Raw genomic sequence first — 15522 nt, 5'->3', positions numbered from 1 at the left:
TGGGTCATAAGGTTAGCGTTAACTACCACAAAGATCTATAGGGTAATTGCAGGTATTATTAAGTATTCAATGAAGCTTTCTCCAAATGAAGATGACCAAATTCAATCCCCCCTCCCCTCTATCACTGTGCACTGTACCATATCACATTAAACTCTGAGCTGGTCTTTAATTGAACACCAATCAGACTTAATTTAGCACTGAAAAAAGGTAACCTAATAGTGTTCATTTAGAGTTTAAAGGGGGTAATATATCAGGACTTTAAGTGGAGCAAAAACTCTTCAGCATCCACAGCTAGCAACTCTAAACGCTAATATCAGAATTGTGCCTAGAGAAACAAATGTGTCTTGAATTATTATTTGCAATGTAATAATAATTCACCGCCTCTCCATGGATTAAGAATTTGATGCGTTTCAGCTGACCAACTATGACTGGTGAACGGCTAATCCGCCCCGGATATATCTAATTAGCCTGCCCCTTAGCTTGACCTGCACCTTTCCAGAAATGTAATTACAGGCTGCTGCAACGCAGACCACAACAACTGTGATTGTTTCTCTTGGTAGCAATATGTCATCTAAACATGTTTATCAATGCAAGAAATGAAACAAAATGCAATGTGCAAAGAGCTTTGACTGAATATCTGTAAGAGCAGCCACATGTTGTGCTCTCATTTTCAAAGCTCTGCAGAAGGACATCCAGGTGTTAGGGACACCACAGCGCCACGAGCTACAGTGTTACACCCTCTGCTGTTTTGATTTCAGGCAAGAAACAAGTAGTAGTGGAACTGACCATCTTTGACAGACACACCCAGTTCATTCTTAAACACATATAAAAAAATATATGGTCTACTGAGGTTTCACTATGCTTCTGCATATTGTTTGGAAATGGGTGAAAACTTAAAATGATATAAATTAATAGAAAACAATAGAACGAAAAATATTCTTGTAACAGTGCACATATAGTGCATTTAGTACAATTGGCTTCAGTTGAGGTATTTCAGCTTTTCTAATGCTAATCAGCTGCTCCTGTTTGTAAACCCGCTTGTTCCCATGATTACGCATCATAACTCATCATCATTATTAATCTATGTATTAATTTTATGTATTAGTGATCTATTTGCTGTAATCATCTATCCTTGCAGTTGTTTATTACACAAAATAAATTATATTAACTATATAAATTATAGGGCCGATTTGGTGATCGGCCCGATTTTGGCCTTCATCGTGCATCGTGTAGTATACGTGGGGTAACGAGACACGATTAACACCTCACGACCAGCTCCCGATCATCAATCGCTCGTGACGTGTCACCGCAGCCGCTCACACTGCTCACGTGCAAACACGTAAATGTCGGTGAAAAAGACGGTGCAGCACGGCAGTGCAGCGTGTGATCTGGACACAAGCGATGGAGGCACAACTTGTAGAACTTTGGAAAGCTCATTCGAGCCTTTTCCATGTGGCGTCACAAAATTATCACGACGACAACAACCGTGAAAATAGTTGGATTTACATTGCTGCTCAATCACAGCTGCCTGATCAGTGTTTTTCATTAGCAATTTAGCAAAGTTGATGGTGGTGGTGTGTCTGTGTGAGTGAAAGACAGAGAGGGAGAGCGAGCGACAGATTTTCTGTTATAACCTTCATTTTATGGAGGCACAGTGTGAGCACTCAGGTCGCATCAGAGTATAGTGTGAGACCCTGCATCGTGACCTACCAACTTCTAACCCCTGCGAGTCAATCGTGCAGTTTGAGCAGGAGCTGAATAACGTGACTGAAAAAAACCGCACAGTGTTTGCCCAGCTTTAGGTGTACTGTCGTCCGAGACTTGCACAGCAGTGTCGGTGTTTGTTTCCCTGTTGGCCATGCTTGTTGGAGAGGGGCTGGGAATTATGTTTTCAAACAAAGCGTTAATTCCATAAACATTTATAGACTACTTTTGATTCTCACTGTATTACGGGACAAAGTGCGTCCCTTATTAGCTCAATACGGGACGTGTACTTTTGTTTCTAAATACGGAACGATTCCGTTTTTTAAGGGACGGTTGGCAACCCTACCTGATGCTGCTGAAGTGAAGTAGAGCAAAGTTACAGAGGTTTTATTAGAGACACAGTTAAGCGTTTTCCAATTTGGCATAATTTTAAAAAGTTTAAATTTCTTCGAAGTTAAACAGCAGAAATTAGGCTTTCTTGTCAGAAGTAATTTTTTTTTTTTTTAAAAAGCAGCAGTCGACAGCGCCGTACACAATGGTAGACTGGTGCATAATCAAGAGAATAATGCAGAAAACAGAGATTTGAGATGGGAAACTGTTCTTGAAGTATACTGAGAGAGAGAGAAAGCGCTGTGCAAGTGTGATTTTATCGTGGTGGAAGGAAAACAGCAAAAGTAAGAGCAAATTATTGCCGATGTTTATCAAATGTGAGGCGTAGTTTTTGATCTCCTTTTGCTGCTGGTTCAGTCAATTTTGGTCAGAGAGTGACAAAACCTGCAGCTTCAGAATCTGTGAGATGTCGCCTTTCAGCCCTGACGGCGTGTCAGTGTACGCGCCGTCAGGTCCACACTTTGTGTTACGTCTTTGTGTGGAATCCGTTATTCTCCTCTCATTTACTGTTTTAGCTGTTTGGTGGTTGGTGAAATACTTTTGTGAAGTTTAACTTGAGATTCTGGCATTTCTGGAAAAATACATTTATGTTTAAAAATCAATTCAGGATTTTATGAATCAGTATCGCTTTATTCAAGCTAAAAATAGATTTTAATTGGAAAATTGATTATCAAAACCCACCCCTAGTTTTTACCCTTGACTCACCTCTGCCTGCCATCTAGTGAGTATAGACTGTCAGCGCTAGCATGGCTAACTTTTAGCTACTGTTTACCTCTTAATGGCATGTGTGAAGCATAAATAACTATTTCCTCTGGAGGAGGCTTTAAAACATTGTGAAAGGAGTCTGATATGAGTTGATGAGTCAGTGTAGCTCACTGTCCGCTAACAACAATACTAAGGGGAATTGTTGATGATTTCTAGAACTTTCCAGTCATTAAGCCCCGCTGTTTTTGCCACTGTTAGCTGCTGTTAGCCAGCGTTACTGAAACTTTCTTCAAAGCAGATCTAATGCTGTCAGACTTCTGTCACTTAGTGACTTCAAATAATTTTTATTATGGTTTATATGTTGTGTGTTTTTAATCAGAGATGGGCAGTAACGCGTTACTGTAACCCGATTACTTTTTTCAAGTAACGAGTGAAGTAAGGGATTACTATTGCAAAAACGGTAATTAGATTACCGCTACTTTCTCGTAGGAACGCTGCGTTACTGCGTTACTAAAACGGTGCTTTTTTTGCGAGAATGTCTCATGACAGTGACCTAAGCAAGTGCAATGTTCGTGATAACAGCTGTGCGCAGATCAATGACTGTATAAAACAATCTTTTATAAATCTTTTATACAGTCATTGGTGCAGATCAACAATGGATAATATATCCAGTGCGGGAGAGAGTATGAGCGTGCAGCGTTTAAAGCGTGGAAGTACTGACCTTACTTTAAGTTTGATTCCATAAAAAGTGATAAAAACATTAGCGTCCGCTGTTCACTGCGTGGGAAGAAAACTTCTTTTTACAGCAAAAAAAACCCCTAAACTTCCAAGCAAGCACCGAGTGCGCTACCACGTAATGGGAAACTCACAGAGAAACTGCCGTATCCTTCCACTGACCGCTGTGCACACCTGCACCAGGGTAAATCTCCGCCTACCTACTCCTGCTTTACAGATGAAAATAGAGCAACAGGACCGCTAGTCTTTGACTTTATTTATTTTCTGCTGTGTTTTACTTGCATCTATTTGAAAGAGTGAGTGTAAACACAAATATATATATGTATATATATATGTATATATGTGTGTGTGTGTGTGTGTGTGTGTGTGTGTGTGTGTGTGTGTGTGTGTGTGTGTGCGCGTGTGTGTGTGTATATACAGGGCTCTAGACTAACTTTTTGCCATGGGCGTACCGGTACAATGGTTAGGCGTACAAAAATTTTATAATAATTTATATAACATAATGTGTTTTTCTGGATACACTGTGCTTTTTCAGCATTCAAAGATTGATGACACCGTGTCAGAGCACTGGCTATGAATTTCAGAAGGATCAGGCCTTAACTTAACAGAAAAGTTAGCAATAGTTCTTTTCCTATTACAGCTACATCCACTTCTGTCGTGCCTAGGCTGCTCACTAGGGATGGGTATCATCACTGATTTCTATAATCCATTCGATTCCGGTTTTCAAAGTCCCGATTCAATTCAACTTAGCCTCAGACAGTCAGAAATATTATAATTCTGATCATTTATCAGTACTGACTTCTTCAGAATTGTGAACATCACAGCAGATGCCTTTGTGTGAAAGTAACTGAGAATAAAACACAGAAAAACATGCAGGAGATTTTCCTGGTCTGGCTTTTTATAGCAGATAACCTTAAAAATATTCTACAGTGTTCTGCATATAAAGTTTAAATTTCGTCAGTATTGAATAACAGAAAAATAGGCTTTCTTGTCCAAGGTCATTTAAGTGAAAAAAAGAAAAGAAAAAGACAGCAGCCACAAACAACGGTAGACTGGTGGGTAATAAGTACGGAAGAGGATTAGGGCCACTGGAAAAAAAAAAAAAAAAGAATTCTGACTTTATTCTCAGAATTCTGACTTTTTTCTCAGAATTCTGACTTTAATCTCAGAATTCTGAGATTAAAGTCAGAATTCTGAGAATAAAGTCAGAATTCTGAGAATAAAGTCAGAATTCTTTTTTTTTTTCAGTGGCCCTAATCCTCTTCCATACAAAACAGCAAAATGCAACCAAATATTTTTTTAGTCGCACCACTGAAAAATTTGGTCGCAAATGCAACCAAATTTATATATATATATATATATATATATATATATATATGTGTGTGTGTGTGTGTGTGTGTGTGTGTATGTATATATATATATATATATATTTTTTTTTTTTTTTTTTTTTTTTTTTTTTTAATGTGCTGGAATGTGCAGAAAATAGGTTTAAATATTAAACAAATTTCTTCCAGTGAGTGAATGTTGCATATAATTAAATTTTTGCTTGATGCATAAAGTTAAAAGATTAAAAGTGATAAAACAAGTTTTAAAAAGGGACTTTTCCATTTGATTATGGTCTGGTAAATGGTCTGTATTTGTATAGCGCTTTACTTGGTCCTAAGTACCCCAAAGCGCTTTATGCTATGCACAATCATCCACCCATTCACACACTGGTGATAGCAAGCTACAGTGTAGCCACAGCCGCCCTGGGGCGCACTGACAGAGGTGAGGCTGCGGGACACTGGCACCACCAGGCCCTCTGACCACCACCAGTAGGCAACGGGTGAAGTTTTTTGCCCAAGGACACAATGACCGAGACTGTCGGAGCCAGGGCTCGAACCGGCAACCTTCCGATTACGAGGCGAACTCCCAACTCTTGAGCCACGATCACCCCACGCTCATACAAAATGTAATCATTTTGTATGATGAATTGTGCAGAAAACAGAAAAATTCAACTAATAAAATCAAATTCTCATGTTCTGGTTTTGTACAGGGGCTTATTTAAAGTTAGCAGCACAGTTCAGCTCACTTATCTGTGTAGAGGATATGGCTGATCCGACCTGGGTTCCCCGCGGGCCAACTGGGCGACCCCTGACATCCAATCACAGCTGGTGAAAGGCTGGTCGGGCAGCAATGAGCAGCTGGCTTTGTCACATTAGCCATGACCATGTGTGACCCCAGGGTGGCTTGGCAGGTTGCTGCCTTACCTAGAGGCATAGGAAGCAGCTAGGCGTGGGGATCGGGCGAGGAAATGAGCCAGAAACAGTAGCATCTCTGACAGGACACTACTGGACTACATGAAAAAGATGGGCATGCAAGCGTGCATTCACCTCAGCACGCACTATTTGGCAGCCAGCTGAAGCAGATGTTTTAGGCTGATTTGATGACTTGGTTGCTCAAGGGGGTTATTTAGAAAAAGATGTCATGGTCAAATGTGGTTTTAGCAATGTGTAAATGTGTGTTTATGGAAGTTAAAAAAATATTGGCTGGCGATGCACACCTTTGCTTTTCTGCACATCTTCTACATGCCATAAATAGTACAGATTAATCAGTTACATACGACGCTGGAAGTCAAAACTACAGTCATGTGGAGAAGTAGAAGTTCACATCATGTGGAAGTTGTTACAGCAAATAAACATTTAATTTCTTCAAAGGACTACAGATGATTCCAGATGAGGAGGCAGAAAAGAGGAGCTTCATTTCATTTTTCTTGTAAAGTGATCTTGAGCAATAGTTCTTTCAAAGTCTTTCAAAGATTTATTTTGGACATCACCTTTTTTTCAGTCCAGTCTTTGTACCTGGCCATTTTCAGGGGAATTTTTTCTTCACTAAACGGTGACCTATAAATTGTTCAAGGATTCAAAAGGCACCTAACTGAAGGGACGAACCAGTGTTGCTTCTACACGTAACACAGCGGTCCCCAACCCCCGGGCCCCGGACCGGTACCGGGCCACGAGAGTTGAGGCTCGTACCGCACAGAAAAAAATAAATAACTTACATTAATTTCATTTTATTTATTATCTGACTCTGAACAGTGTTTTATTTTGAAAAAGACTGAATTCTCTCATTTACTTCCGTCTATGACTGACTCTTGACGCATGTCAAGCTACATTAGTAGCTAATATTAAACCTACAAGCTAGCAAAATGAGTAAAAAACAGATGTCTTTGGAGGGTTGCTTTGCAAAGGGAAAAAGGCCCAGTGAGGAGACAGAAGAAGAGTGTATGACAACCACTAAGAAAAAGAAAGCTGCATTTAACAGACAATACCAAAATACCTACTTGAAATATGGATTTATCGCGACAGGTGATTCCCACGCACCAAGCCCGCTCTGCATAATATGCGGTGACCGGCTCTCCAATGAGCCAATGAAGCCTTCAAAACTGCTTCGTCACTTGGAGACCAAGCACCCAACATTAAAAAACAAGCCTTTGGAGTATTTTGAAAGAAAAAAAGCAGGAACAACAGGGACAGAAGCAATTACTGAGGGCCTCCACAACAACAAATACAGGTGCACTGAGAGCATCATACTTGGTGGCTAACCGTATTGCTAAGGCTAAAAAGTCATTCACTATTGGTGAAGAATTGATCCTTCCTGCCACTAAAGACATTTTGGGGAGGTGGCGGCTGAAAAGATAGCACAGGTGCCTCTGTCAGCTAGCACAGTTACTTGTCGCATTGATGAAATAGCAGAGGACATTGAGACACAGTTGTTGGAGAGAATTCATTCATCACCATGGTACGCTTTGCAGGTTGATGAGTCTACAGATGTGGACAATAAGGCAATACTGCTTGTTTATGTGCGATACCGTTATCAGGAGGATATGTTGTGTGCACGATCGTTGACAACCAAAACCACAGCTGCAGAACCAGTCAGGTCACTGGATGATTATGTATCAGTGTTACATCCCCACATAAAAGCTAGGCAATGAGGGTGGGGGACAGTAACAGTTGGATCCGGGTGAAATGAAAAGAACACCAGGCAGAGGTATTTAACACAAAATCTTTATTATAATCAAATACCTCAACAATCATATAAATGGTAACAACAAAAAGAGACAACACCGCTGCTTTAATGATAAATCAGACAGGTCAACCCAAAGAGAGTGACCACTTCAACAAAGAAAACAAATGGTAAATGGCCTGTATTTATATAGCGCTTTACTTAGTTCCTAAGGACCCCAAAGCGCTTTACATATCCAGTCATCCACCCATTCACACACACACATTCACACACTGGTGATGGCAAGCCACATTGTAGCCACAGCTGCCCCGGGGTGCACTGACAGAGGCGAGGCTGCCGGACACTGGCGCCACCACCAGTAGGCAACGGGTGAAGTGTCTTGCCCAAGGACACAACGACCGAGACTGTCCAAGCCGGGGCTCGAACCGGCAACCTTCCGATTACAATACCCCGAGATTGCCACAAAAGCACTAAAAACCCTGTTGCCGTTTCCAACATCATATCTGTGTGAAGTGGGGTTTTCTGCAGTAACAGCGATGAACACAAAATTGAGGAGCAGACTGAACATAAGCAACACACTTCGGGTGTCATTGTCCCCCATTACGCCCAGGTGGGACCGTCTCATTGCAGAGAAACAAGCACAGGGCTCTCACTGATTGAGCGTTATGGTGAGTTACATATTTTCTTGTACTTTTATATTTGTTTTGTAGTTGTGTGTCCTATTTTGAAAGAAATGTTTACGTGTTACCATAGCAACCAGAGTATTAAGGGGGAGAGAGGAGGATGTTATTCTCAATGTTATTGGTGCATTTCAGGAGAATGCTGCTAATAAAGTTACACAATTACACAGTGAATTTGCGTGTAATATTATATTTACAAAATACCACAGTTTTTGTCTTGGTCGTATCATTTTATTTTGTTGTATTTATCCATGACACCTGCCAGTCTGTGAAAATATTGTCTGACATTAAACCGGTCCGTGGTGCAAAAAAGGTTGGGGACCGCTGACGTAACAGGCAACCTAGCAGAAAAATAACTTTAAATTGTAGCTTTAGGCACATTGTTATCAGCAGCATGTCACAAAAACACACAATTCCCATTTATTTAGTTGAATGTATGAAAAATGTCGAATATTTGACAGGCATAATATAGTATTTTTGGAACAAGGTGATGCTCAAAGAGCTATTAGCATGAAACCCTGTGCCCTTAAAACATCTGAGCACACTGGACAATTGAAGGACATAAGAAAAACAATAACAGTTTGCAATTTGCAAGAGCTTGACTGAAAATCAGTGGCAAAAGGCGGTGAAGTGATTAATCCAAATTTGAAATTTTTGGTTCAAATCATCGTCGGGGAGGGGGAGGTACAACAGTGAGTGTGTACAGCTATTTGTTTTCACTCACTCAAACCATGCTCTGCGATGCTCAGCCAACCAAATACACTGGCAGTTCAGAAAAAGGGATCATGTTGACAGAGAACAGAACAAAAGGCAGAAACATCCAAAGAAGAGCCTTGAATGTCCTTCAAGAAGCCTGGAGAACTATTCCTGAAGACTACTTAAAGAAATAACAAGAAAGCTGCCTAACAGAGTTCAGACTGTGTTGAAGAATAGAGATGCTCATATTAAATATTGACTTACAAGATTTTTAGGATTGTACAAACTCTATTTCAATTCAATTCAATTTTATTTATATAGCGCCAAATCACAACAAAAGTCGCCTCAAGGTGACTATTTCTAGCCTATATACTGTACTTCCATGTGCATTTGCACATATTTTAATAAATCCCTGAACTAAAATCACATTTTGCACATTGTAGGGAAATGGGGGGTAGGGGTAAAGATCAGGGCATTTGGAACAAGTCATCACAAGTCAAAGTTATAGTTCACATATGTATAGTAGACATATTTAGCACAGACCAAAGACAGCTTTTCAGGAGAAAAGCCTTTTACTACCTGTGGCAGAAATGTTCTGGTTTGAGGTTTGTTTACTGCCTCAGGGACTGGACACCATGCAGCACTGATTCAACTTTTATTTTACATCATATCACCATAATGTGAAGCTATTTGTCCTAAAGTAGAATTTGAGCCTGAAGTGGATCTTTCAACAGGATTATGTTCCTAAGCACACTAACGAATCCACTAAGGAATGGCTCAGAACGAAGAAAAAGGAGGCTTATGCAATTGCCGTGTGAAGAAAAAGAAATGTTGTGGGAGGATTTGAAACAAGCAGTACAGTAAGGAAACCCTGAAACATTTTGCATCTGACAGAATTATGCAATGAAGAATGGTCAAACATTTCAGCAAACCGGTGTCAGAGACTGCTGGACAATTATGCAAAATACCTACCATGAATTATTTCTGCTAAAAGAGTGAATGCCAGCTTCTGAGGCCAGGGGTGTCACTACTTACAACAAAAGAGCTATCACTTTTATCTGCAGACACAGGTTCAACAGGGATCAGCTGTTTGCATGTTCAAATATGCCAGAAAACCAACCATTTGCTTTTACCTTTTCACAACTCTCCTTTCCTAACATTCAATTAAACAAAGTATTTTTACAATGGCTGTCCAAAGCTAACATGCAGGGCATTAAAAATGGATTTTAATGGGGGTTCTTATTCCAGTCCATCATTAATAATAGCAAAATACCACAAGGGTAATGTCCAAATGTGAACAGACGACATAAAAAGTGGACAGAGGTTACCGCAGGCAAAAAGACAGCTAGGAGCAATATAATGAAACTTTTATAAGATGTAAAAGCTGCTTTAGAGTTTGGCCATGACCACCTTATTCTTTTAGTTGGCCTACATACAACAAAGGCAGGTTGAATCCCGAAACTCAGTTTCCTGATAAGACAGGAGCATTTTAAGAAGCAAGCCTACACACAATGAGACAGAGCATATGATTTAACACGTCGGGCTAAGCTGGGTCAGAATAGTAAATGAAACTCGACCTTCAGAAAAAAAGCAAAAGTTCTTGTGAAGAAAGAGAAGCTCGAAGTCAAAGTAAAGCCCCAGGCTCGACCCCTATCTGACAGCATATGAAAGGACAGGAAGTGGTAAAGGGAGAATAAGCACCTGTTAAGATTGGGAGAACAACACAGATTGAGAGATAAAGACTAAGGTGAAAGAGACAGATACACAGGGGGTGTTTCTCAATCATTTCACCTTACAGCAAGACACATAAAACAACACGAAACAACACAAAATGGCTTATTAAGGGGGAAACAAACAGGAGTAAAGTAATCATTTGCTTTATAACTTTATCATCCTCTCCTGTAATTGTGGAGGAATTTTGGCCCACATTCCTTTACATAATTGCTTTATTGTATTGAGATTAGCAGGCATTAGTCTATACACAGTTATCTTACAGTCCCATCACAGCATTTCAGTCAGGTGGAGGTCTGGACTTTGACTGGGCCATTGTAACACTTTAAGTCTTTCTGTTTTCAGACATTCTGATGTAGATTTGCTGCTGAGCGTGGGATAATAGTCCTGCTGCATGACCTAGTTTAGGCCAGGCTTTAGCTGTCGGATTGATAACCTCACATTTGACTCTAGAATACTTTGGTATACAGAGGAGTGACTGCTGAGTGCTTAGGTCCTGTGGCTGCAAAACAGGCCTAAATCATCACCTCTCCATCACCGTTCTTGGTAGTTGGTGCGAGATGTTTGTGCTGACAAGCCCTGTGGTTTTCTCCAGACGTGGTGCTGGGCATTATGACCAAGCATCCCCATTTTTGGTCTCGTCTGTCCAAGGGAGCATTCTTCCAGCAGTCTTCTGGTTTATTCAGATGTACTTTTCCAAACCTGAAATGCTCTTTTTAGAGAGTAGTGGCTTTCTTCCGACTATCCTTCCAAACAAAGCATACTTTCTCAGTCTTTCTCTAACTGTACTTTCATGAACTTTAACATTAACATGCTATCTCAGGCCTGTAGAGTCTGAGAGGTAGCTCTTTGTGGGGTGGGTTTTATTTTTTTTGTTGTTGTTTTTGTACCTTCTCTGTGTTTTATGTGGTCGGACTTTTGTGCGAATTTGCTCGGACGTCATTCCATGAGACCATAAAACTACCAAACCTTCAGCTTTTATACTGGTGTTAACACTTGTTGATTGTCAGTTAATCAAGTGCATTTGATTTGCAGTGCCCAGCTGCAACTTACCTACTTAATTTCTCTGGAAGCAGTAAGGGTATATTTACTAGTTTTTCACAGGATGACAAAGAGTCCTTTGAAAGCTATCTTCTTCACATGACTGCATATCTATTTGGAAAATACAGCACTGAATCAAAATTGACAGGATAGACAACACAGTGAACATTGAAACAATCAAAATCATTTTTAAAATCACAAAAGAACACCACCATCTAACACCCAAATTGCTTTATTTGGTTAACAGAGATTGTTCCAAGTGCAGATAGACATGCATCCATTCAATTCAGACTTGCAGGGGACTGAATTATATACCGACAGTGACAGATGCTGACTCCTGCTTCATATTCACCAAACAGACTTGAAAGTGTCATTTATCCTCACGTCAAGCTGAGTGTTCTGAAGCAAATATTTCCTAAAATACCAAACTATGCCTTTAACCACCTCCAAACTGATGTCTTTTATCCTTGTATCATACAACTGTCCTGAACTTATGGGTGTGTTTTTTTAAGCTGGGCTGCACACAGACCTACTATATACATGAAAGCAAAGAGAGATTGCTTTGAGGGTTTAACTGTGGCACAGCTGCAGGTGCTCACTTAACATTAACATTACTTTGACATTTCAAAGGAGGAATGATCTTGCATCACAACTCTGACAAGGCACAACAATGAGGAACGGACCTGGAAACAGTGAGGATCTGTTGGCTGAATAAAAAAAAACAAGAACAATAATGAAAAACAAAACTCTGCATGGCAGTGACAGTCTACCTCTAGCGGGCATTTCTACTCTCATGTCTATTTAACATGCATCCTGCTCACTTTGATGAGGCAGGGTTATGATAGACACAAAAGTTTAAAAAAAAAAGTCAAAAAATAAGAAATGTGTTCTAAACAATGATAACTAAAGTATCCTTTTAGTATTGGGGTGACTCCTTTGCTACATTATTGCTAGTTTATCAAATACAATAAAGACAGGACATCTCTAAACACAACTCCTACAAACAGACCTGGAGAACCCATTTAGTGAAATGAAAATCTTAGAATCTGTCGTTACTCAGCACAACAAGCCATGGAGAAAGAATATTTTTAGCCTCTAAGATCAGCTGGTAATTTAAGGGTGAAATAAAAGTCTGAAGTTTTCAATCGATTGCATAATTTTCAATCATGATGGAATTGTTTTTGTTTAGAGAACAGCAATTAGTCAAACCCTGATTTACAAAATGTGTTTAATAGAGTGAATCATGGATGGCACAGGCAATGCAGAGTTCGGAGGTTTTGAAGAAGTGTTCTTGACTCTGTTAATGCTCCAAGAGGTCTTAAAACTACCCTTAAAGAGTGTGAACCTCGCCAATCCACAGTCAGACAAAGTGGTACAAATGGAAGAAAATTCAAGCCCATTGTTGTCTTTTTGAGGAGTGATTGACCAACAAACAACCCTGAAGAAGTGTGGCTTGAAAGGTCACAAAGGAACCTATTGTAACTCGTAAGCAACTGAAGGCCTCTTACAGTGAAGTGATGCGTATACACGGTGATAGACTGACAACATTTTCAGGGTCTTTCACCCTGTGATAGCTCAGAAATGCTCCAGCACTCCTGTGACCATGAAATGGATATACGGAAGAAATGGATGGAACAAGCATATTGTATCAGTGGCTAATGTTAATGTTCTTAAGTACATAATCAGGTTAATACTGAACAACAATTGTGTGCATGGCAGTGGTGCAGTCAGAAGCATTCTATTTTAAGAAAGGAAAAAACACTATAGAAAAAAAATCACATCCCACCCTATCAGCAAATTCAAGGAGAAAATATCAGGATATCTCTCCATGAATTGAATCTCAACATAAAGAGGATGATGCCTGGCAATAAGGCAAATCTCCTGAGCACCCAAATTGTTCCACAAAAGGAAATTTGAAAAAATAACTATGCAGTCTGCCACTTGGCTGAGTTGCTGTATCACTTTGCAATAATACAACTTCCAGTTACTTACTGCTCTTTATTGCAACTATCAATATGCCTTTAAGAAGAGTGTATGCCTATTTACTCTGCAAGTAGTTATACATATATTACAATATATAAATATATACATCATGTATTCTATATATGTCTTTGTGAAAGGAGTCCAACATCAGTGAAGCTCACGTCTGTCCAATGACAGCGATACTGAGGTAAGTTGTTGAGGACTTTTCAATCAATAAGCGCTGCTGTTAGCTGCTGTTAGCTGCTGTTAGCCAGTGTTAGTGAAACTTTCTTTGAAGTGGATCCAGCGTTGTCAGACTCAGACAGTGGATAAACTCTAATACGATATGTGAAAAATAAATACATAAAAATTGCAAATGTGACATAGTGTTAATCTCCTAAAAACCAGTTATTGTTTTTAGCTGACTTTTGTCAGCTGTTCGGAGACATGTCTAATCAGATGACAGTAAGTAATGTGACAATATCAGGAATAAAAAAGCATGTTTAGGCACGTTTGTGTGTGTTAGAGCTCTGACTTCAGTTCAAGAGATGAGGATGAAGATGTAGAGGAAGAGAATAAGGTGGAGATGAGAAAGGAGAGAGAGCACCTGATAGCAACTAACTACTAAATGCACCTTTAAGAACGACTTGTTCTTTCACAAATATTTGTAAAGGCAAACTAAGCTAGATGCCTAATGTTATACAACTATGGCAATGGGACTGAAAATGCCTTAATTCAAAAACCAAGAGGCTTCTATATTACTACAGTCCTCCTTACATCAAATAAATTAAATTAAATTAAACAAATAACTAAGTTAACCCAATTTCTCTATTTTTCTCTCAAATATATGATTTAAGGACACATTAAGGACACATTTATGCAGATATAAATCCTTCACAAACCTTTTTATGCAGCTTTATATCCTGTAGCAGATATACTGTATGCAGATCCAACAATCATCTGAATGGCAATTGGAGCTGGAGCAGAGCCTGTTCTCTTGCAGTGAGAATATAGCTTCATATTTCCAAGCAGCAGGAGCTTATATAGGGTTCACTAAGGAGTATCAAGAGCCTAAAATGTAAAGTTAACAAGGTGGATTTAATCATCTACATTATGAAAGAGCTACTGCTGCCTCAAATATCTGCACTTGGTTTTAAAGAACATTATCAGTCAGTGACTCATCAGCCATTATTTCTATTGAATTCTCCGTCGTATATGGTGTTAAACATGTATTAGAAATACCGCTGGCACCATTACCTCAGGAGTCCCTCGGAAATAAAGTGTGAAAGAGACGACAGATGTTCCACATGCATTAGTGCTCCTCCACACTGCAGCACTGGAAAGCACATTTAGCTCAAAAGCTTTAATTCTTCTCAGCATGAATGTGTAAGGTTGCTTTGTTCTTTAATGAGGACATTGCATTGTTTAAAGCAATTACAGCAATTGACCTAGTAGAAGCAGAAGACATTACTTTTCCTCATTTTTCTGTCATATGCACACTTAAATATACTGATGATCAGTTTCCAGTAATTAGATCAGGGTATGCGCAAGTACTCTCTGTTAACCATCGGTTGTCAATACTGAAGTCCGGCCTGCCAAACCTGCTTGCGAGGGGCAGCCAATCAGGAAAAAGGTGGCTTAAAGGTAGGGTACATCTTGTTTCAGACAGTGGATGACTCGTGGAGCTTTAAAAAAGGCCCACTATAACATAATTAAGGATTATTTGACAAAACACCAGAATAAATATTTGCTACCAAGCATACAATGATAAAATATTTCTGCAGTCCTGGATTATAGCAAAGAATGATTACAAGTACAACATTTTCTTCCTTAATTTTACGTCACATTTGCTGTGAATCTTTAACTATGCTGG

Source organism: Copadichromis virginalis, linkage group LG23, assembly GCF_057382275.1.
Source record: "Copadichromis virginalis isolate Kocher_CV1m ecotype Utaka linkage group LG23, C_Virginalis_male_GT1.1, whole genome shotgun sequence".
NCBI classification, from domain to species: Eukaryota; Metazoa; Chordata; class Actinopteri; order Cichliformes; family Cichlidae; genus Copadichromis; species Copadichromis virginalis.
Note: the sequence above shows the minus strand (reverse complement) of the source record.